The sequence below is a fragment of the Ranitomeya variabilis genome, chromosome 1 (genome assembly GCF_051348905.1).
Source record: "Ranitomeya variabilis isolate aRanVar5 chromosome 1, aRanVar5.hap1, whole genome shotgun sequence".
NCBI classification, from domain to species: domain Eukaryota; kingdom Metazoa; phylum Chordata; class Amphibia; order Anura; family Dendrobatidae; genus Ranitomeya; species Ranitomeya variabilis.
The window spans coordinates 406,644,151-406,668,239 of record NC_135232.1 but is presented as its reverse complement, the minus strand read 5'-3'; positions in this window follow the sequence as shown (position 1 = coordinate 406,668,239).

The window sequence follows — 24,089 nt, the reverse complement described above, 5'->3', positions numbered from 1 at the left end:
GTGTCTTGGTACTCCCGCATTTTTCGCTCCCGGTTCAACGGTGTGATGAGGCTTTCTACGTTGTCCCGGTAGCGAGGATCGAGGAGGGTGAACACCCAATAATCAGACATGTTGAGAATGTGGGCGATGCGGCGGTCGTTTCTCAGGCACTGCAGCATGTAATCCACCATGTGCTGCAGACTGCCAACTGCCCAAGAAACGCTGTCCCCTGCTGGAGGCGTGATCTCTGCCCGCTCGTCATCACCCCACCCTCGCTGTACACACTGAGTACTGGACAATTGTGTAACTCCCTCCTCTGGACGGATGTCTTCCTCCTCCATTGACTCCTCCTCATCCTCCTCACAAACTGTCCCCTGCCTACACGTTTGTGAGGAACCACGTGGCGCTGACTGTCCAGAAGATGATGGAAATGGTGAATCCTCATCCTCCACCTCTTCCACAACATCATCCCTTAGCGCTTGCAGTGATTTTTCAAGCAGGCAGATAAGGGGGACAGTCATGCTGACTAGTGCATCATCTGCACTCGCCATCCGCGTGGAATAATCAAAGGGACGCAAAACCTGGCAGACGTCATTCATAGTGGCCCACTCTGTGGTTGTGAAGTCTGTACGGCGCTGACTGCGACTTTTTTGCGCCTGAAGCAGCTGGTACTCCATTACAGCTTGCTGCTGCTCACACAACCGCTCCAACATATGTAACGTGGAATTCCACCTGGTAGGTAGGTCACATATGATGCGATGTTCCGGCAGGCGGTGTCGGCGCTGCAGAGCCGCAATGCGCGCTTTTGCCATGCTGGAACGCCGCAAGTGAGCACACTCTAGGCGGACCTTGTGCAGCAGTGCATCAAGATCCGGATAGTCCCTCAAAAAGCTCTGCACGACCAAATTGAGCACATGTGCCAGACATGGGATGTGAGTGAGGTTGCCGAGGCCCAGAGCTGCCACCAGATTTCGGCCATTATCACACACTACCATGCCTGGCTGGAGATTCGCTGGCACAAACCACACATCGCTCTCCTGCTTGATGGCATTCCAGAGCTCCTGCGCTGTGTGGCTACGATTCCCCAAAAAAATTAATTTCAACACGGCCTGTTGACGTTTGGCCACGGCTGTGCTCATGTCGGTCGTAACAGGTACACGTTCATCACGGGTCCATGTGGAGGTGGACTGTGACGGCTCCTGCAGCGATGATTCTGAGGAACTGGTGTAAGAGGAGGAGTCAATGCGTACAGAATGGATTCCTGCAATCCTTGGAGTGGGCAGGACACGTCCTGCGCCACTCGCACGGTCTGTACCCGGCTCAACGACATTAACCCAATGGGCAGTGAGGGAAAGGTATCGCCCCTGTCCATGTTGACTGGTCCACGCATCGGTGGTGAGGTGGACCTTGCTACTGACGGCGTTCAGTAGCGCGTGTTTTATGTGTCCCTCCACATGCTTGTGCAGGGCAGGGACGGCTTGCCTGCTGAAGTAAAAGCGGCTAGGCACATTGTACTGTGGGACTGCCAATGACATCAAGTCACGGAAGCTGTCAGTCTCCACCAGCCTGAATGACAGCATTTCCAGTGACAGAAGTTTGGCAATGCCTGCAGTCAGAGCCTGTGCTCGTGGGTGGTTTGACGAGAAAGGCCGCCTTTTCTCCCATGCCTGTACTACCGATGGCTGTAGACTGGGCTGGGAGTGTGTGGATGACTGGGAAAGTGGCGCTGCGGGTGGAATTACAGCGGGTCTCTGGACAACAGGGCCAGAGGTTCTTCCACGGCGATCCTGGGAGGAAGCCGAACCAGCTGCGTGTGAGCTAGAGGAAGAGGCAACACGAGCTGAAGAGGTGGTAGCTGCCGCTGTTGGTTGGCCTACCTTTTCAGTGTGTTTTTCTAACTCCGCCGGGTGCCTGTTGCGCACATGTTTCCACATGTTGGAGGTATTGAGGTTGCTGACATTTCGACCTCTTTTGACTTTTTGATGACACACGTTGCATCTGACATAGCAAATGTCATCTGCAACTGTGTCAAAAAAGGACCAGGCACTGCAAGTCTTGGGAGCGCCCTTTTTGGCTTTTGGAAGAGACATGCTCCTAACAGGTGCCAAAGCGGAGGCTGCAGGATCCGCAGTCTTCCCCCTCCCTCTCCCTCTTTGGGCCGTACGGGGAATCTCTTCCTCAGAGCTGCTCCCACCACCTTCCTGTCCCTCACGCCAAGATGGGTCGAGGACCTCATCATCTACACTACCCTCTGCCCCCAACTGCTCCTCCTGGGTAGTCTCAGCAGCAGAGCACGCACCAGTAAGTGGCACCTGAGTGTCATCATCAGCTGATGCGGCCTGCGATGTGGTGACCGGAGCCACTGGCCCACCCGCCTCTTCAGAGGAAGACAGAAAAAGCTGTTGGGCATCACTGCACCCTGCCTCTTCTTCCATTTCTCCAATGCTGCTTGGCTGGCCCCCTGTTTCCAAGCCAAGAGATTCAGAGAACAGAAGTAGAGACGGCTCCTGTCCTGGGCTCTCTGTCTGCCTGGGCAATTTGGCAGGTGGTGAAGAGACAGATGGCTGCTCTCCAGTGCTCTGTGTCTGAGAGGATGTGGCACTAATGGAAGTTGATGCATTAGCTGCCATCCATCCGACAACAGCTTCAATTTGGTCTTGACGCAGCAGCGGTGTACGGCGCTCTGACACAAAGCTGCGCATGAACGACTGTTGCCTGGTGAAAGTGGGTGCTGATGAGTCACCGGTGCCCGCAGCAGGCACAGAATCCCCACGTCCCCTCCCTGCTCCGCGCCCACGCCCACGCCCACGTGCCTTACTCACTGCCTTCTTCATCTTGGTTGACTGATAAAGATAAGCAGAAAAGTACTAACGGATTTGTGTGCTTATTCCTGAGCAACTCCTCCTAACAGGTATAAGAAACACTAATTTTCTAAAGTGTGGACTAGACTTTAATATGAGCTAATGTGGCCTACACAAATGTAAAGTGGTGTAACTGGTGTGTTTGGTGAACTTTATTATTTATTTCTTTTTGGGGGGCTGAACTGACAACAGATAGAGCTGCAGTCACACGGAGACCGTGCAGACAGACGTAAACGGCGCTGCAAGGCCCAAAAACCCTCCTCTACGTTATCCTATGTAGTGTTTTTCCACAAGTTAGCTGGAGACGGGTGGAAAGACACTAATAGGATTTTTTTAAATAAATTAGCAGCAACCTACACTACTTGAAAAAAAAAGAAAATTGATTTGGCGGTATGACGCAGTGAACAACCCTGAGCTGGAGACAACCAGGCTATGGCTGCTCACAGACTACAGGGCGAGCTGCAATCACACGGAGACCGTGCAGACAGCCGTAAACGGCACTGCAAGGCCCAAAAACCCTCCTCTACTTTATCCTATGTAGTGTTTTTCCACAAATTAGCTGGAGACGGGTGGAAAGACACTAATAGGATTTTTTTAAATAAATTAGCAGCAGACTACACTACTTGAAAAAAAATTAAAATTGATTTGGCGGTATTACGCAGTGAACAACCCTGAGCTGGAGACAACCAGGCTACGGCTGCTCACAGACTACAGGGCGAGCTGCAGTCACACGGAGACCGTGCAGACAGCCGTAAACGGCGCTGCAAGGCCCAAAAACCCTCCTCTACTTTATCCTATGTAGTGTTTTTCCACAAACTAGCTGGAGACGGGTGGAAAGACACTAATAGGATTTTTTTAAATAAATTAGCAGCAGACTACACTACTTGAAAAAAAATTAAAATTGATTTGGCGGTATGACGCAGTGAACAACCCTGAGCTGGAGACAACCAGGCTACGGCTGCTCACAGACTACAGGGCGAGCTGCAGTCACACGGAGACCGTGCAGACAGCCGTAAACGGCGCTGCAAGGCCCAAAATCCCTCCTCTACTTTATCCTATGTAGTGTTTTTCCACAAATTAGCTGGAGACGGGTGGAAAGACACTAATAGGATTTTTTTGAATAAATTAGCAGCAGACTACACTTGGAAAAAAAAAAAAAAAAAAGAACAGTATGAGGCAATGAACCACCCTCCCTGAACTGAATACAACCAGCTATGGATGGCCTATGTGGCTGCACTCAGACTAGAGAGTGGGCTGCACTCACACACACACACACACAGACCTTGCAGATCGCTGTGAAAACAGCGCTACAAGGCAAAAGCAAGGTGAATAGTAGGTGAACACAGCGGTTGCTAAATTAGCCTTTGGAAAGCACAAAGAAGCAAATCGCTATCTCTAAACTGTCCCTCAGTCAGCAAACAGCGTCCTGTCACTAACTGAATTCACAGCAGAGTGATCGCAAAATGGCGCCAGCGACTTTTAAACTGCAGCATGACATCATTTCAGCAGCCAATCACAGCCTTGCCAGTACTTTCATGCCCTCCATGCTAAACAGGATGTGCCCACACTTGGAATCATTCTCATTGGCTGAATTTCTGCATTTTGAATCTTGGAACTTCCGATTCCGGTATCCGATACGCGGCAAGTATCGGAATCCCGGTATCGGAATTCCGATACCGCAAGTATCGGCCGATACCCGATACTTGCGGTATCGGAATGCTCAACACTAGTGTTGAGCGATACCGTCCGATACTTGAAAGTATCGGTATCGGAAAGTATCGGCCGATACCGGCAAAGTATCGGATCCAATCCGATACCGATACCCGATACCAATACAAGTCAATGGGACTCAAGTATCGGACGGTATTCCTGATGGTTCCCAGGGTCTGAAGGAGAGGAAACTCTCCTTCAGGCCCTGGGATCCATATAAATGTGTAAAAGAAAGAATTAAAATAAAAAATATCGCTATACTCACCTCTCCGACGCAGCCTGGACCTCAGCGAGGGAACCGGCAGCGTTGTTTGTTTAAAATTCGCGCTTTTACTTGGTTACGTGAAGTCCCGGCTTGTGATTGGTCAGGGCGGCCATGTTGCCGGGACGCGGACCAATCACAGCAAGCCGTGACGAAATTACGTCACGGCTTGCTGTGATTGGTCCGCGTCCCGGCAACATGGCCGCCATTAACCAATCACAAGCCGTGACGTCACGGGAGGCTGGACACGCGCGCTTTTTAAAAAGCGCGCGTGTCCAGCCTCCAGTGACGTCCCGGCTTATGATTGGTCACGGCGCCATGTTGCCGGGACGCGGACCAATCACAGCAAGCCGTGACGAAATTACGTCACGGCTTGCTGTGATTGGTCCGCGTCCCGGCAACATGGCCGCCATTAACCAATCACAAGCCGTGACGTCACGGGAGGCTGGACACGCGCGCTTTTTAAAATGGGCGCGTGTCCAGCCTCCCGTGATGTCCCGGCTTGTGATTGGTTGCGCCGCGGTCAACCAATCACAAGCCGGGAGGCTGGACACGCGCGCATTTTAAAATTTTAAAATGCGCGCGTGTCCAGCCTCCCGTGACGTCACGGCTTGTGATTGGTTGCGTCTCCCATGTGACTGCGACGCAACCAATCACAAAGCCGAGACGTAATTTTAAAATCCTTAAGGACCTGAAATTACGTCACGGCTTGCTGTGATTGGTTGCGTCGCCCATGTGACTGCGACGCAACCAATCACAACGCCGGAACGTAATTTTAAAATCCTGAAGGACCTGAAATTACGTCACGGCTTGCTGTGATTGGTTGCGTCCCGGTCACATGGGCGGCACGCAACCAATCACAAGCCGGGACTCACGTAAAGGAAAGAAAAGCGCGAATTTTAAACAAAGAACGCTGCCGCTTCCCTCGGTAAGGTGCAGGCTGCGTCGGAGAGGTGAGTATAGCAATATTTTTTATTTTAATTCTCTCTTTTACACATTTTTACATTAATGTTGTTTCGATACCGATACCCGATATCACAAAAATATCGGATCTCGGTATCGGAATTCCGATACAGCAAGTATCGGCCGATACCCGATACTTGCAGTATCGGAATGCTCAACACTATTCACTATCCATTTCTGGATTAATAAAAATAAACTAATAACAATTTTTTAAGCATTTTTCCACATTTATCTAAAACTTTTGCACAGCAGTATATAATTTTTGGGGGAGTTGCAAGTCTTTGGACTTGTGTACCTGATCTCTTATGATCTCTTAAAGGAAACCTGTCACCCCAAAAAAGATGAGCTGCAGCCACCGGCATCAGGGGCTTATCTACAGCATTCTGAAATGCTGTAGATAAGCCCCCGATGTATCCTGAAAGATGAGAAAAAGAGGTTATATTATACTCACCCAGGGGTGGTCCTGCTGCGATCCGGGTCCAATGGGCGTCGTGGCCCAGGCCGGCGCCTCCTATCTTCTTACGATGACCTCCTCATCTTGTCTTCACGACGCAGCTCTGGCGCAGGTGTACTTTGTCTGCCCTGTTGAAGACAGAGCAAAGTACTGCAGTGCGCAGGTGCTGGGTCTCTCTGACCATTCCCGACGCCTGCGCACTGCAGTACTTTGCTCTGCCCTCAACAGGACAGACAAAGTACACCTGCGCCAGAGCTGAGATGTGAATACAACAAGAGGATGTCATCGTAAGACGATAGGAGGCCCTGGACCGGACCACGACGCCCATTGGACCTGGACCGCAGCGCATGCTGTAAATAAGCCCCTGATGCCGGAGGCCGCAGCTCATCTTCAATTTTTGGGGTGACAGGTTCCCTTTAAGAGTCAATCAACACCCCTGGTTGCCTGTGCTATATTAATAGATTATTAAAAAGTGATGCAGATCAAAGGTATGGATAGCCTGTAATTGCTGTAAGTCCTATACCATTTATAATTGTTTCTGTGTGTGCCTGCTGTCTGCAGCGATGTGTTTTGTGCAACCTACCCACTCCCTCTCCTTCTGTTTTTCCTGTTTGTCAGTTATGCCAGTTACAATAAGTTAAATTCATATCAGTACTATAGCTTCTAATCACCGAAGAGATATCATTCTTATGGAGACAGCATTAGCTAACATGTTCAAATTCAATTGTAACAATATGCTTTTTACAGACTTGATGGAATGTATATAATGTGTGGCTAAAGTGTGGATGTGTCAGGTACCAGAAGCTTTGATGTTCCTTAATGGAGATGCTGGCCATGCAATTATTGGTATGACTGCAAAGCAGTGATCTATCTTAGAAGTTATCATGGAAACATTGGATATATTATTATATGCAGACTCTGCAACTGCAAAGGACTTAAGCAAAAACTTTAATACTAGAGCTCTAAGGAAAAGAGATACAGTTGTGCTCAAAAGTTTACATACCCTGGCAGAATTTTTGCTTTCTTGGCCATTTTTCAAAGAATATGAATGATAACACCAAAACTTTTTCTTCACTCGTGGTTAGTGGTTGAGTGAAGCCATATATTGTCAATCTACGGTGTTTTATCTTCTAAAATCATAATGACAACCCAAAACATCCAAATGAACATGATCAAAAGTTTACATACCCTGGTGATTTTGGCCTCATAACATGCACTGAAGTTGACACAAATGGGTTTGACTGGCTACTAAATGTAACAACCTCACCTGTGACGTGTGACAAATGCCAGGAAAATTAATATGGATGCAAAGAAAAACCCATAAATAACAGCTGAAATACTGGACTCTCTGAAAACTAGCAGTGTGGCTGCTTCAAGATGCAAAATAAGGAGGCAATTGAAGAAAAATGGGCTGAATGGTCGAGTAAATGTAAATTAGACAGGCCGTGATCGCTACTGAAATGCCAAACATGTGGATGCTAAATGTGGATCAGGCACAAGCTGATTCTCACAGCTGACACCTGACACTAAGTGCCAGAAGCGGTCACGGACCGCTCCCAACACTTTAACCTCTGGGACACTGCAATCAAACATGATCACAGCCAGGTACGGACTGGGGATGAAATTCAGTCCTGGCATTTGAAATCACACAGGCCCATGTTGTCCCCGTCCCCAATAACCAGATGGGATATATTACTAATATTACCCTGGATGGAGGAGAGCAAGAGTTTCTACAAGACCAATGTTTCTAATGATACCAGTAGCCTGCTGGGGTAAATGACTTTCTGTTCCGTCACAACTCTTAACAGTATGGGTGTCTTCAGAACATTGATTCTGTTAACAACTTAGCAGACAATGTGGCCCACAACCAGACCGGCCCTTCTGGCATTTGCCAGAATTGCCAGATGGCCAGTCCGGCCCTGATCACAGCATTCCGGAGCCGGCAGAGCAGCTGACAGCCCCTCTGCCTTTGGATCGGAGCCCCCGCGACATGACACGGGGTCCCGATCGCTCCCATGGTACCCCAATGTCGTCATGATGACATCCGGGTTACCAGAGCTGAGAGACTTCCTGTCATGCGCAGTACATGTCAGGAAGTCTCTGAGGTCAGTGTGCACAGTGCAGCACTAACAGCTTATATGGCATGCAGATGTGCATGCCATATAAGCAATCAGCGTGCACAAAATGAGTGTCCCATAGTGGGACAAAGTGTAAAAGTAAGAATGGATTTAATAAAATAAATTTTAATAATTGTAAAAATATTTTAAAAAATAATAAAAATAATAATTAAAAAATATATATTTATTCCATCAATAAATAAATATTTGAATTAAAAAATCTAAACAATAAAAGTGCACATATTTAGTGTTGCCCTGTACATAACGACCTAACCTATAAAAACTGTCCCACTTGTTAACCCCTTTAGTGATCACCATTTAAAAAAGCAAAAAATGCTTTATCATCATACCGCCGAACAAAAAGTGGAATAACACACAATTAAAAAGATGGATATAAATAAATGTGGTACTGCTGAAAATGCCATGTTGACCCACAAAAAACAAGCCCCGATACAGCTCCATCAGTGGAAAAATAACAATCAGCAGATTTGGGTTCCAGTATCATCTCTATGCTGATGACACCCAATTATACACTTCTTCCCCTGTCATCACCCCTACCCTAATTCAAAATACCAAGGATTGTTTGACTGCTGTCTCTAACATCATGTCTTCCCTCTATCTGAAACTAAATCTCTCCAAAACGGAACTTCTTGTGTTTCTGCCTTCCACTAACATCACTCTTCCCAACATCGAAATTACTCTGGAGGGTTCAACCATAACTCCCAAGCAGCATGCCCGCTGTCTTGGGGTCATATTCGACTCCGAACTTTCCTTTACTCCCTATATCCGATCACTCACTCGCTCTTGTCACCTGCACCTTAAAAACATCTCCTGAATCCGACCTTTTCTCACCTTTGAAACTGCTAAGACTCTTACTGTCGCTCTTATTCATTCTCGTCTGGACTACTGCAACTCTCTTCTGATCGGTCTCCCTCTTACCAAACTTTCTCCTCTCCAATCCATCTTGAATGCGGCAGCCAGGGTCATATTTCTGTCCAACCGCTTCACTGATGCCTCCATCTTGTGCCAGTCATTACACTGGCTACCCATTCGCTACAGGGTCCAGTATAAACTCATCTCTCTCACCCACAAAGCCCTCCACAGTTCTGCACCGCCTTATATCTCATCTCTCATCTCTGTCTATCGCCCTACACGTGCCCTCCGTTCTATAAATGACCTAAGGCTAACATCCCCCGTAATCCGAACCTCACACCGCCGTCTATAAGACTTCTCTCGTGCTGCGCCAGCTCTCTGGAATGCACTTCCCCAGACGATCAGACTGATACCTAGTCCCGACCTATTCAAGCACGCTCTAAAAACCCATCTCTTCAAACAAGCCTACCACATCAACTACTCAGTAAACTAAGTTTGCCCTGTTCCCTCCTTCCAAATATTATTCTGAATCTGCACCCTACTATTCATCTGTCTCCACACCCTCCATGCTCATAACTGCACTTGATACTTGACTATTGCACTTAAACATACGGGCTGATGACCGGATCATGCAGCTTTATATGAAAATCCCTATGTATTATAATTGCCAGACCTGAAATAACAAGCACTTTTCACCTATTGTGTCCCCCCATTTCCTTGTAGATTGTAAGCTTGCGAGCAGGGACCTCACGCCTAATGTCACTGTTTAAATTGTCTTAACTTGTATTGAATCTGTCTGTATATGTCCCCACTTAATTGTAAAGTGCTGCGGAATATGTTGGCGCTATATACATAAAGATTATTATTATTATTATTATGAATTGCTGGTTTTAGTTCATTCTGCCTCACAAAAATCAGAATAAAAAGCGATCAAAAAATGTAATGTGCCCAAAAATGGTACCAATAAAAACGTCAACTCGTCCCACTAAAAAAAAAGACCTTACATGATTCTGTGGGCCAAAATATGGAAAAATTATAGCTCTCAAAATGTGGTGATGCAAAAACTATTTTTTTGCAATAAAAAGCACCTTTTAGTGAGTGACAGCGGCAAAACATAAAAACCCGCCATAAAAACCCACTATAAATAATAAATCAAATGCCCCTTTATCACCCCCTTAGTTAGGGAAAAAGAATAAAAAAAAAGTTTTTATTTCCATTTTCCCATTAGGGTTAGGGTTGGGGTTAGGGTTGGGGGCTAAGGTTAGGATTACAGTTACGGTTGGGATTAGGGTTAGGGTTAGGGTTGCAGTTAGAATTGGGGGTTTTCTACTGTTTAGGCACATCAGGGGTTCTCCAAACACGACATGGCATCTGATCTCAATTCCAGCCAATTCTACGTTGAAAAAGTCAAACTGTGCTGCTTCCCTTCCGAGCTCCAAACAGTAGTTTACCTCCACATATCAGGTAACAGCATACTCAGGACAAATTGCACAACTTTTGGGGTCCAATTTTTCCTAACACCATTGGGAAAATAAAAAAATTGGAGACAAAAAGATCATATTTGTAGAAAAAATATGATTTTTTTATTTTCATGCCCAGGCGCTATAAGCTTTAGTGAAATACCTGGGCATTCAAAGTTCTCACCACACATCTAGATAAGTTCCTTGGGAGGTGTAGTTTTCAAAATGGTGTCTCTTGGGGGTTCAAGGTGCTCACCAAACATCTAGAAAAGTCCATTGACGGGTCTAGTTTCCAAAATAGGGTCACTTGTGGGGGGTTCCACTGTTTAGGCACATCGGGGGCTCTCCAAACGCTATATGGCATTCAATCTCAATTCCAGCCAATTTTGTGTTGAAAAAAGTCAAACGGCGCTCCTTCCCTTCTGAGCTCTGCCATGCGACCAAACAGTGGTTTACCCCAACATATGGAGTATCAGCATACTCAAGAGAAATTGCACAATAACTTTTGGGGTTCTGTCACTATTGGGAAAATTAAAATTGGGGGTGAAAAGATCATTTTTGTGGAAAAAAATATGATTTTTTAATTTTATGGCTCTACGTTATAAACTGCTGTGAAGCCATTGGGGGTTCAAAGTTCTCACCACACATCTAGATAAGTACTTTGGGAGGTTTAGTTTACAAAATGGTGTCACTTGTGGGGGGTTTCACTGTTTAGGCACATCAGGGGCTTTCCAAATGCGACATGGCGTCTGATCTCAATTCCAGCCAATTTTGTGTTGAAAAAAATCAAACAGCTCTCCTTCCCTCCTGAGCTCTGCCATGCGCCCAAACAGTAGTTTACCCCCACATGTGGGGTATCAGCATACTCAGGACAAATTGCACAATAACTTTTGGGTCCAATTTCTCCTGCTACCCTTGAGAAAATAAAAAAAATTTGGATCTGAAGTAATTTTTTTGTGAAAAAAAGTTAAATGTTTATTTTTTTTTAAAACATTCCAAAAATTCCTGTGAAGCACTAGAAGGGTTAATAAACTGCTTTAATGTGGTTTTGTGCACCTTGAGTGGTGCAGTTTTTAGAATGATATCACTTTTGGGTATTTTCTATCATATCGACCTCTCAAAGTGACTTCAAATGTGATTTGGCACCTAAATAGAAAATGGTGTTGTAAAAATGAGAAATCGCTGGTCAAATTTAACCCTTATAACTCCCTAACAAAAAATAAATGGTTCCAAAATTGTGCTGATGTAAAGTAGACATGTGAGAAATGTTACTTATTAAGTATTTTACGTGACATATCTGTGTGATTTAAGGGCATGAAAATTCAAAGTTCAATTTTTTTCACAAATAAACGCAAGTCATATCATGAAGTACAATATGTCACAAGAAAACGATGTCAGAATCGCTGGGATCTATTGAAGCATTCCAGAGTTATAACCTCATAAAGGGATAGTGGTCAGAATTGTAAACATTGGCCCCGTCATTAACGTGCAAACCACACTTGGGGTAAAGAGGTTAATGTACACTCTGCACCCCATCTTGATTGAAAAAAAACAAATGTAGAAATTTTTGCAAATTTATTAATAAGGAATAATTGAAATATCACATGGTCATAAGTATTCAGACACTTTGCTCAGACACTCATATTTAAGTCACATGCTGTCCATTTCCTTGTGATCCTCCTTGAGATGGTTCTTCTCCTTCACTGGAGTCCAGCTGTGTTTAATTAAATTGATAGGACTTGATTTGGAAAGGCACACACCTTTCTATATAAGACCTCACAGCTCACAGTGCATGTCAGACCAAATGAGAATCATGAGGTCAAAGAAACTGGCCAAGGAGCTCAGAGACAGAATTGTGGCAAGGCACAGATCTGTCCAAGGTTACAAAAGAATTTCTGCAGTACTCAAGGTTCCTAAGAGCACAGTGGCCACCATAATCCTGAAATGAAAGAAGTTTGGGACCACCAGAAGTCTTCTTAGACCTGGCCGTCCAGCCAAACTGAGCAATCGTGGGAGAAGAGTCTTGTGAGAGAGGTAAAGAAGAACCCAAAGATCACTGTGGCTGAGCTCCAGAGATGCAGTAGGGAGATAGAAGAAAGTTCCACAAAGTCAACTATCACAGTAGCCCTCCAACAGTAGGGCCTTTATGGCAGAGTGGCCAGCTGGATGCCTCTCCTCAGTGCAAGACATATGACAGACCACAAAGAGTTTGCTAAAAAAAAAACACATGAAGGACTCCCAGACTATAATTATTATTATTTATTTATATAGCACTATTGATTCCATGGTGCTGTACATGAGGACGGGTTACATACAAATTACAGATATCACTTAAAATAAGCAAACTAACAATTACAGACTGATACAGAGGGGCGAGGGCCCTGCCCTTGCGGTTTTACATTCTACAGGATGGTGGGGAAGGAGACAATAGGTTGAGGGTTGCAGGAGCTCCGGTGTTGGTGAGGCGGTAAATTCAGTAGTGGTGAGGGGGCAGCGGGGTCAGTGCAGGCTGTAGGCTTTCCTGAAGAGGTGGGTTTTCAGGCTTCGTCTGAAGGATCCGAATGTGATTGATAGTCGGACGTGTTGGGGCAAAGAATTCCAGAGGATGGGGGATATTCGGGAGAAGTCTTGGAGGCGGCTGGGTAAGGAGTGAATAAGTATGGAGGAGAGAAGGAGGTCTTTGGAGGACCGGAGATTACGTGAGGGAAGATATTGGGAGATTAGTTGACATATATGGAGGAGACTAGGAGAAATAAGATTTTCTGGTCTGATGAGACAAAGATAGACCTTTTTGGTGATAATTCTAAGCGGTATGTGTGAAGAAAACCAGGCACTGCTCATCACCTAGAATCCCAACAGTAAAACATGGTGATGGCAGCATCAAACAATGGGGGTGTTTTTCAGCTGCAGGGACAAGATGACTGGTTGCCATTGAAGGAATCATGAATGCGGTCACGTACAGAGATATTTTGGATGAAAACCTCTTCCAGAGTGCTCTGGACCTCAGACTTGGCCAAAAGTTCTCCTTCCAACAAGACAGTTACCCTAAGCACACAGCTAAAATAACAAAGGAGTGGCTTCAGAAAAACTCTATGACCATTCTTGACTGGCCCAGCCAGAGTCCTGACCTAAACCCAATTGATCATCTCTGGAGAGACCTGAAGATGGCTGTCCACCAATGTTCACCATCCAACCTGACGGAACAGGAGAGGATGTGCAAGGAAGAATGGCAGAGAATCCCCAAATCCAGGTGTGAAAAACTTGTTGCATCATTCACAAGAAAACTCGTGGCTGTACTAGCTCAAAAGGGTGCTTCTACTCAATGCTGTGCAAAGGGTCTGAATGCTTATGACCATGTGATATTTCAGTTTTTTTCCATCAAGATGGGGTGCAGAGTGTACATTAATGAGAAAAAAATTTAACTTTTTTGAATTTATCAAATGGCTGCAATGAAACAAAGAGTGAAAAATTTAAAGGGGTCTAAATACTTTCCATTCAAACTGGATATATAGACATATATACACTGCTCAAAAGAATAAAAGGAACAATTAAGCAACAGAACATAACTCCAAGTAAATCAAACTTCTCTGAAATCAAACAGTCCTCTTAGGTTGCAACACTGTTTGACAATCAATTTCACATGCTGTTGTGCAAATGGAATAGACAACACATGGAAATTATTGGCAATTGTCAAGACACATTCAATAAAGGAGTGGTTTTGCAGGTGGGGACCACAGACCACATCTCAGTACCAATGCTTTCTGGCTGATGTTTTGGTCACTTTTGAATGTTGTTTGCGCTTTCACACTCATGGTAGCATGAGATGGACTCTACATCCCACACAATGGCTCAGGTAGTGCAGCTCATCCAGGATGGCACATCAATGCGAGCTGTGGCAAGAACGTTTGCTGTGTCTATCATCGTAGTGTCCATAGGCTGGAGGCGCTACCAGGAGACAGGCCAGTACACCAGGAGATGTGGAGGGGGCCGTAGGAGGGCAACAACCCAGCAGCAGGACCGCTACCTTAGCCTTTGTGCAATGAGGAACAGGAGGAGCACTGCCAGAGCCCTGCAAAACGACCTTTGCACAAACGGTTAGAAATCGACTCCATGAAGATGGTCTGAGTGCCACAGATGAGGGTTGTGCTCACAGCCCAACACCATGCAAGACACTTTGCATTTGCCACAGAACACCAGGATTGGCAAATTCGCCACTGACGCCTTGTGCTCTTCACAGATGAAATCAGGTTCACACTGAGCACATGTGACAGACGTGACAGAGTCTGGAGATGCTGTGGAGAGCGATCTGCTGCCTGCAGCATCCATCAGCATGACTGGTTTGGCAGCGCATCACTAATGGTGTGGGGTGGCATTTCTTTGGAGGGTCGCACAGCCCTCCATGTGCTCGCCAGAGGTAGCCTGACTGCCATTAGGTACCGAGATTCTCAGACCTCTTGTGAGACCATATGCTGGTGCCGTTGGACCTGGGTTCCTCCTAATGCAGGACAATACCAGGCCTCATGTGGCTGAAGTGTGTCAGCAGTTCCTGCAAGATGTAGGCATTGAGGCTATGGACTGGCCCACCCATTCCCCAGACCTGAATCCGATTGAACACATCTGGGACATCATATCTTGCTCCATCCACCAACATCACGTTGCACCACAGTCTGTCCAGGAGTTGGCAGATGCTTTAGTCCAGATTTGGGAGGAGATCCCTCAGGAGACCATCCGCCGCCTCATCAGGAGCATGCCCAGGTGTTGTAGGGAGTTCATACAGGGACGTGGAGGCCACACACTACTGAGCATCATTTCCTTGTCTTGAGGCATTTCCACTGAATTTGGATCAGCCTGCAACTTTATTTTTCACTTTGATTTTGAGCATCATTCCAACTCTAGACCTCCGTGGGATAATAGTTGTGATTTACGTTGATCATTTTAGGTTTTATAGTCCTCAACACATTCCACTATGCAATGAATAAAGATTTACAACTGGAATATTTTATTCAGTGATATCTAGGAAGTGGGATTTTAGTGTTCCCTTTATTTTTTTGAGCAGAATAAAGAATAAAGTTAAGTTAAAACCAAGCACACCATTATCAGAATAAACCTTTCCTGTCTTAGGTCAATTAGGATTACCGTAATTATTCAAATTTACCAAATGCCAGAATACTCAGAAAGAGAATACTTCAAACCATTTTAATTACTTACTGCAAAGTCAAAAGTTTATATACATTAAGACTACTCTGCTTTTAAACAATTCTGGAGTGCCTATACGATAATGTCATGTGTTTGGAAACTCCTGATAGACGCAAACACAAAAACAAAAGACCTTATGAAGATGATGGCGGAAGCTGGTAAGATTATGTCAATATCCACATTGAAACGAGTATAGTATCAACATGGGCTGAAAGGAGCCATTACTCCAAAAGAAACTTAAAAAAGACAGATTAATATTTGCAAATTCAAACAGGAACTAAGACCTTAATTTTGGAGATATGTCCTCTGGTCTGATGAAACTAAAATTTTACTTTTTGGGCACAATGACCATTGTTACGTTTGGAGGAAAAGGGAGACGCTTGGAACCTTGAGAACACCATCCCAACTGTGAAACACAGGGGTAGCAGCATCGTGTTGTGGGGTTGTTTTGCTGCAGGAGGGCCTGTGCACTTCACAAAATAGATGGCATCATGAGAGAAAAAGATTATGGGGCAGTATTGAAGCAGCAACAGCTCAAGACATTAGCCAGGAAGTTAAAGTTTGGGCGGAAATGGGTCTTCCAATTGGACAATGACTCAAAACATACTGACAAAATGGTAACAAAGTGGCTTAACCCTTTAAGGACCAAGCCACTTTGTAGGTTAATGACCAGGCCTTAATTTTGAAATCTGACCACAGTCAATTTATGAGGTTATAACTCTGGAATGCTTCAACGGATCCCGGTGATTCTGAGACTTTTTTTGTGACATATTGTAGTTTATGATAATGGTAAAATTTCTCCGATATAACTTGCGTTTATTTGTGAAAAAAATAACATTTGGCACATATTTTGAAAATTTCCCAATTTTCAAACTTTTTATTTGTATGCCCCTAAATCAAAGCATTATGTCACACAAAATAGTTAATAAATAACATTTCCCACATGCCTACTTTTCATCAGCACAGTTTTTGAAACATATTTTTTTTTGTTAGGACATTATAAGGGTTAAAAGGTGACCAACAATTTCTAATTTTTCCAACAAAATATACAAAACCAATTTTTTTAGGGACCACCTCACATTTGAAGTGACTTTGGAGGCCTATATGAAAGAAAATACCCAAAAGTTACCACATTCTAAAAACGATACGAAACATTATAATATTCTGTTATAATTCTAAAAACTCATATATGAACTTTTCTGAAAGAGTATATTCTGAAATTTCCACTGAAATAACATAAATCTCTGATCTACACGTATGCAAGCACTTATTATGTGAATTCGCACAGGCGCAGTGAATCATTCGACTGACCGTGTACAGGGGGAATCAAAAGACGATACTGACATTACATCAGGGGATCACCGAGGATTCATTTTGTGATGTAAAATGTTTCACTGACTGTTTTTAAACAATATTTTACCTCGCAAAATGTATCCTCTGCGATTTCAAGAGAGCACAGATGGGAGAAGTCAGCACATGGGGAAAGAGCGAGAGTGGATAGGTGGGTGAGAACATGGGGGGATACTCAACGCTGCAAAGCCTGCCCTCATTGAGACATTACCGCCCTCCCGATGCGATAGCATCGGGCCTCTATCTAGTTACTATCATATATGTGATTCGCCTGAATACTTTTCATTTTAAAAACTGAAGATTTATTGTGAAATGTCGCGTCGGTGTCTCAACAGCAGTGATAATTTTTGCTACATATGCGGAGAATATACAATGAAAGCACAAAAGAAGGAAATGACTCCACTTGTTAAGAAAGCATATGAACTATACTTTGAATGTTCAATTGGAGATCAGGACAAACAGTGGGCACCTCATATATGCTGTGCATCTTGTTCTAAAAGCCTTAGAGCGTGGCTGAATGGATCACGACCTTCAATGCCATTCGCTGTCCCACTGATATGGAGAGAGCAGAGAGATCATGTAACAGATTGCTACTTCTGCCTTACAAATGTAACAGGATATTCAGCAAAGAACAAGAAATCAATAGAATATCCTAATCTTCCTTCAGCCATAAGACCAGTGCTACACGATGAAAGTCTTACAAAGCCGCCCAACGTATGGACAAAGGAGGACAACAAAGATGAACTATCAATGTCAGTGGAAAATGAAACTGCTGCAGACCCAGACTTTGATCCTTCTACATCTAATCCACATCTGTTCAGTCAAGCTGATCTTAGTGACTTGGTCAGAGAATTGAAATTGTCAAAGAGGCAGGCAGAATTATTGGGATCAAGGCTACAAGAACAGAATCCCTTATTACCATGAACAAGAGTTTCTGTTTTTCACAGTCATCAGGAAGACCTTAATCAATTTTTCAACCATGTCGACAGTTTAACCTTTTGCAACTACGGCTTGGGATTGTTTGGTGCTCTTGGATGCAAACATGACCGAAGGAATGGCGACTGTTCATTGACTCATCAGTTTTAAGTCTGAAGGCTGTTTTACTAAACAACGGAAATATCTATCTTTGTACACCTATTGGACAAGCCGTACACATGAAAGAAACATATGAGAATATGGAGTTACTGTTGACCCACATTAATTATAGAAATTATAACTGGAACATATGTGGTAATCTAAAAGTTGTTGCACTTCTTCTTGGACTGCAGCTTGGATATACCAAGTATTGTTGTTTTATTTGTAAGCGGGACAGTCGTGCACAAGAAATGCACTGTTTCAGAAAGGACTGGCCACTCCACAAAAACCTAGTTGCTGGACAGCAGAATGTTAAACATAATCCTCTCATTGATCCAGCATAGATATTTCTCCCTTCTTTGCATATTAAACTAGGGCTTATGAAGAATTTTGTCAAAGCAATAAACAAAGAATCAGAAGCCTTTTCTTACTTGCGACAGAAATTTCCAAGAATAAGTGATGCAAAGATTAAAGAAGGTATTTTTATTGACCCACAGATCAGAGATAGAATGAATGACAGTAGCTTTGATGGTCTTTTGCAAGGTGCTGAACAAGTGGCATGGAGAGCCTTTAAAGATGTGACCTTCAACTTCTTTGGCAACAGCAGGGCACCGAACTTTGAACAGCTCGTGGACAACATGCTCACAGCATATCATTTGATGAAATACAATATGTCACTAAAAATGCATTTTCTACATTCTCACTTGGACTTTTTTCTAGCCAATTTTGGTGCCGTTAGCGATGAACACGGTGAAAGATTTCACCAAGACATTGTGCTGATGGAGAAAAGGTACCAGGGAAAGTGGAGTACGTCAATGCTGGCTGACTATTGCTGGAATCTTATTCGAGAAACATCTGACAGGGATTATAAATGAAAGTCGTCTGCAAAACACTTTTGAACAATTGCTTTTGCTACTGACATCGATGCACATGTATGTAGTGTCTCAGACTTCATAATGTAGACTACAAACTGTTGTTTCTTAACCCCTTACTGCCAGCTAATGGAATAGTACGTCAGCTGGAAGTATTCTCGCTTTGAGGTAGGTTCTGGGAGTGAGCTCACCCCAAAGCCGCGACATGTCAGCTGTTTTTAACAGCTGACATGTGCCCGCAATAGGTGCAAGCGGAATTGTGATCTGCCCGCGCCTATTAAGTAGTTAAATGCTGCTGTCAAACTCTGACAGCAGGCATTTAAATGCACTTCTGGATGCCTGTCCGGAAATACGCGCAGCGACAACCCCCTTCACGTAATTGGGGGTCATCACTGGGTTGCCATCACAATGAGAGATCTCCTCGAGACCTCTATGGTTGTTGATGGCAGATTGCTATGAGTGCCACCCTGTAGTCAGCACTCATAGCAAGCCTGTATTTATGCTGCATAGAGGTGATCTGAGCATCACCTCTATGTAGCAGAGGTGATCGCGCTATGGCAGCTTCTAGCCTCCTATGGAGGCTATTAAAGCATGCCAAAAGTAAAAAAAAAGTGTTTAAAAATATTTAAAAAAATTTAAAAAACATAAAAGTTCAAATCACCTCCCTTTCACCCCAATCAAAATAAAACAATAAAAAAATCAAACCTACACATATTTGGTATCGCCGTGTTCAGAATCGCCTGATCTATCAATAAAAAAAGAATTAACCTCGTCGCTAAACGGCATACCGATTAAAAAAAAACAAAAAAAACGAAAAAGCTCCAGTCATGAAGGGGTTAAAAACCTTACGTGATACAGACTTTTGGAGCACATATTCGTGTTCAGCATCTCAAAATCTATAAGATACAATAAAATTTTCTCAGGGGACAAGAACTTCCTGGAAATTTGTTGCGCAGTGTAATCCGTGTGTGGAGGAAGATCACTGTTTGGGTGCACGGCAGGGTTTGGAAGGGAAGGAGCACCGTTTCAGGTTTTGAACGCAAAATTGGCTGGAATTGAGAGAGGAAGCCATGTTGCGATTGGAGAGCCCCTGATGTGCCTAAACAGTGGAACCCCCCACAAGTGACCCTATTTTGGAAACTAGACCCGTCAATGGACTTTTCTAGATGTTTGGTGAGCACCTTGAACCCCCAAGCGCTTCATATAAGTTTATAACGTAGAGCCGGGAAAATTAAAAATCACATTTTTTCCACCAAAATCATTTTTTAGCACCAAATTTTTTATTTTATCAACAGTAACAGAGTGTGCCAATACCCCATGTGTGGGTGAAAACTACTTTTGAGGCACAGTGCAAAGCTCAAAAGGGAAGTAGCGCCTTATTACAGTGCAGATTTTACTATTATGGTTTGAGGGTGTCATGACCCACTGGGAGAGCCCCAAAGATGCCAGAACAGCAGGACTCCTCATAAGTGATGCCATTTTACAAAATACACCTCTTGATAAATTAATCTCGTGGTGCAGTGATTATTTTGACACCATCGTTGGGTCACAGAATTTTATACCAATGGGCAGTGAAGAAAAAATAATTACATTTTTACCACAAAAATTTTGTTTTAGCCCCAGATTTTATATTTTCAAACAAGTGGGTAAAACTGGCACCAGAATTTGTCCCACAATTTCTGCTGTATATGGAAATACACCATATGTGGCTGTACAGTACTGCTTAGCCATGCGGAGAGTCTCGGTAGGGATGGAGGGCTATTTGCCTCCTTGAGCACATATTTTCCTAGAATAGTTTGAGAACTCAATATACAGAGCCCCTAAGTGCTAGAGAGCAGAATCCCCCCTCAAGTGGTCCCATTTCGGAAATTATAGCCCTGCCAAATATGAACGGCAAAGGTGGTTTATGCACTCTGGGGCTCAGAAGGGAGGGGGCATTTGGATTTTATAGCGCAGCATTCGCTGAATTTCTGTTTGAAGGCAATGAGCACTTTTTCTTTTCCAGAGCCTTTTTGCTACCAGTAATATGGATGCCCCCTATATTTCCATTAACAGATGACGGACCTGAGTGAGGGCTTGCTTTTTTGTGGATTGAGTTGAAGCTTTTATTGGATACATTTTTCATAACATTTTGGATTACATTTATCCAGCGCTCTACTCTGAGCACTTACTTTGCGGTTTCCATCTAAATCTCTAAGTGACTTGACAGATAAAACCCCCGAGGGACTCATTCACTATAATGAGGAAGCAGAGTTACTCTGGACTCCATCTGGCCTGTATTCAGCACTGTCCTTCCTTTCAGAGCTGAAAAAAAACTATGATGGCCTGTGTTTTTATGCACGCCTAAAAAAAAGACGGATGCCTCCGGGTCACAGGTTATTTGGTGTTCCCAGTGCCTCCACCTGCCTCAGTATAGGGAAATTTACGCCGGCGGTTCTGTCTGAATCATGTATTTCAGAGGTGTATATGGAAACCCCTGTGTAAACATTCAGTCTAGAGAGCAGATAAATGTGCACTGAGCCTTACGGAGGTCTTTGGGAGGCAGAATGAACAAATCCACAGCAGGTGAAGAATTGGTTTTCTTTATTTTTTACACCATTCCTCTTGCGGTATAAGTGATTAGGCCACTTTATTCTTCGGGTTGGTGCGATTACAGGGATACCAGATTTATATCCTTCTTTTATGTTTGGCTGCCGTCACACACTAAAAGATACATTCTTTTGCAAGAAGATTTTGCAGCACCATATTTTGAGAGCTATAATTTTTCCATATTTCGGCCCACAGAGACATGTGAGGTCTTGTTTTTTGCAGGAAAAGTTGACTTTTTTATTGGTACCATTTTTGGGCACATGACATTTTTAGATCTCTTTCTATTCCGATTTCTGTGCAGGCAGAATGAACAAAAACCAGCAGCAATTCAGGAATTGTTTTGGGTTTTTTTCTCCATTCTTCATGTGGTAAAATTGATAAGGCCACTTTATTCTTTGGTTCAGTACGATTCTAGCGATTATTAACACCTATAATATCGCAACCAATCTAAATTATGCCAAGCGGTAACTATCACCAACACCAAAGATAAACACTAGGCCAAAAAATATGAAAATATACAAACTTTATTATAGACACATCTAAAAACATATGTCAAGCATATAAAATAGGGGAGCAGAAAAAGTGCAGAAACAACCGGCAGGTATGGCTGAAAAACCCTTTAACATGGATGTACACCCCTGTAAGAAAATTATGCAAGTATAGCCGACAGTACACACAACGCAGCGGCTGTCAATGATAACGCACCATAAATATGAAAATGTAAAAAATGTGTATATCCTAACAAACTTTAATAAAGACCATAAATGTGCAAAATCACAAGATATAAATGCATTGTAACAAAAGGTGCAAAGTCACCGACAGCCGCAGCATCACGGAATACCGCCCCACAATCATAGAACATTCACAATACATACAATGGAAGGACCAAAATTACCAAGTATGAACCACCAGCCAGGGACCCACAACACCCGATGCGCGTTTCGCTATGGAAAGCTTCGTCCAGGGGTGGTGGGTAACTGAAAGTGAGGACAGCTACAAGTTCGAAGCCGACCTGAGAAGCACCCATATATGATAATGGAACTGCATACTTAGCGATCAAATTATACTCAATCCTAGGAGATACAAATTAGACCATTTAACAGTTATGTCACGTAAGTATAACATTATGTGCAAAAAGAAACCACAAAGTGAGATAAATATAAACATAAGGCGCAAAATAGCGCTATACTAATGAGCAGATATGTCACCAATAATAACTAAAGTAAAAAAGTAATACTATAAATATATTATGAACTACTAAACAACTATACCAAAAAAACATATGTAAACAAGTGTAATGAAAAACAACCATTATAATAAAAATATATATAATGTGAATTAGTGTTAAAACATTATGCAAATATATAAATATATCCAACGTGACATCTTGGTAGTGGTACTGTAGTGTTCATCCCAGAATCCACTTATGGGGCAAAACGACAAATGACATAAATAAGCCTCTATAAAGAGAACAAAGACAGAAACATTAAAAATCAAAAACAACTAAAAAATATATAAAAAGATACCCACAAAACAGAGGACTAGCCATATACATCTAGAAGATACCAAAAATACATACACACATACATTCATGACCGCACACAATAATAAAACCAATTATCTACATTTATGCATATATATATATATATATATATATATATATATATATATATATATATATATATATGTGCATGAGTCACTACAACCGTCGAACCGCACAAAATCGACACCAGGACCTCCACTAATAGAACCACCCATCATGTATGAAACTAGACTAAGTGATAAATAAATGTCATAGGAGCCCAGTAACCCATGTGGGTAAGAAGATATACGGTAATCTATTATATAGGAAGGAAAGGGACAAAGCTATTATGGTCATTCAGACCATGAGGGGCAATTGTATTCAATTTAAAGATCCATGACGATTCTCTTTGTGCGAGAATCCTCTTCCAATTGCCTCCCCGTGTACCTGGAAAAACTCTATCAATGCCTCTAATCAAAAATTTGGATGAATCACAGCCATGGTACATCCTAAAGTGACGCGGGATTGTTTTGAGATTGCTAATATCCTCAACTTCAGTTGTGGCTTCGATATCGAGAATGTGTTCCGAACACGACGCCGTAATTCTCTTGATGTCATGCCAATGTATATGAGATTACATGGGCATGTACCATAATAAATGACTCCCTTGGTAGTACAGTTGATACAATGTGTAATAACATATTTTTTAAGATTAGAGGAATCAACGAAATCCTTAACCATCAAAATGTTCTTGCAGGTCACACACTTGCCACAAACAGTACACCCCCAAGAGGGGCCCTTTGACTT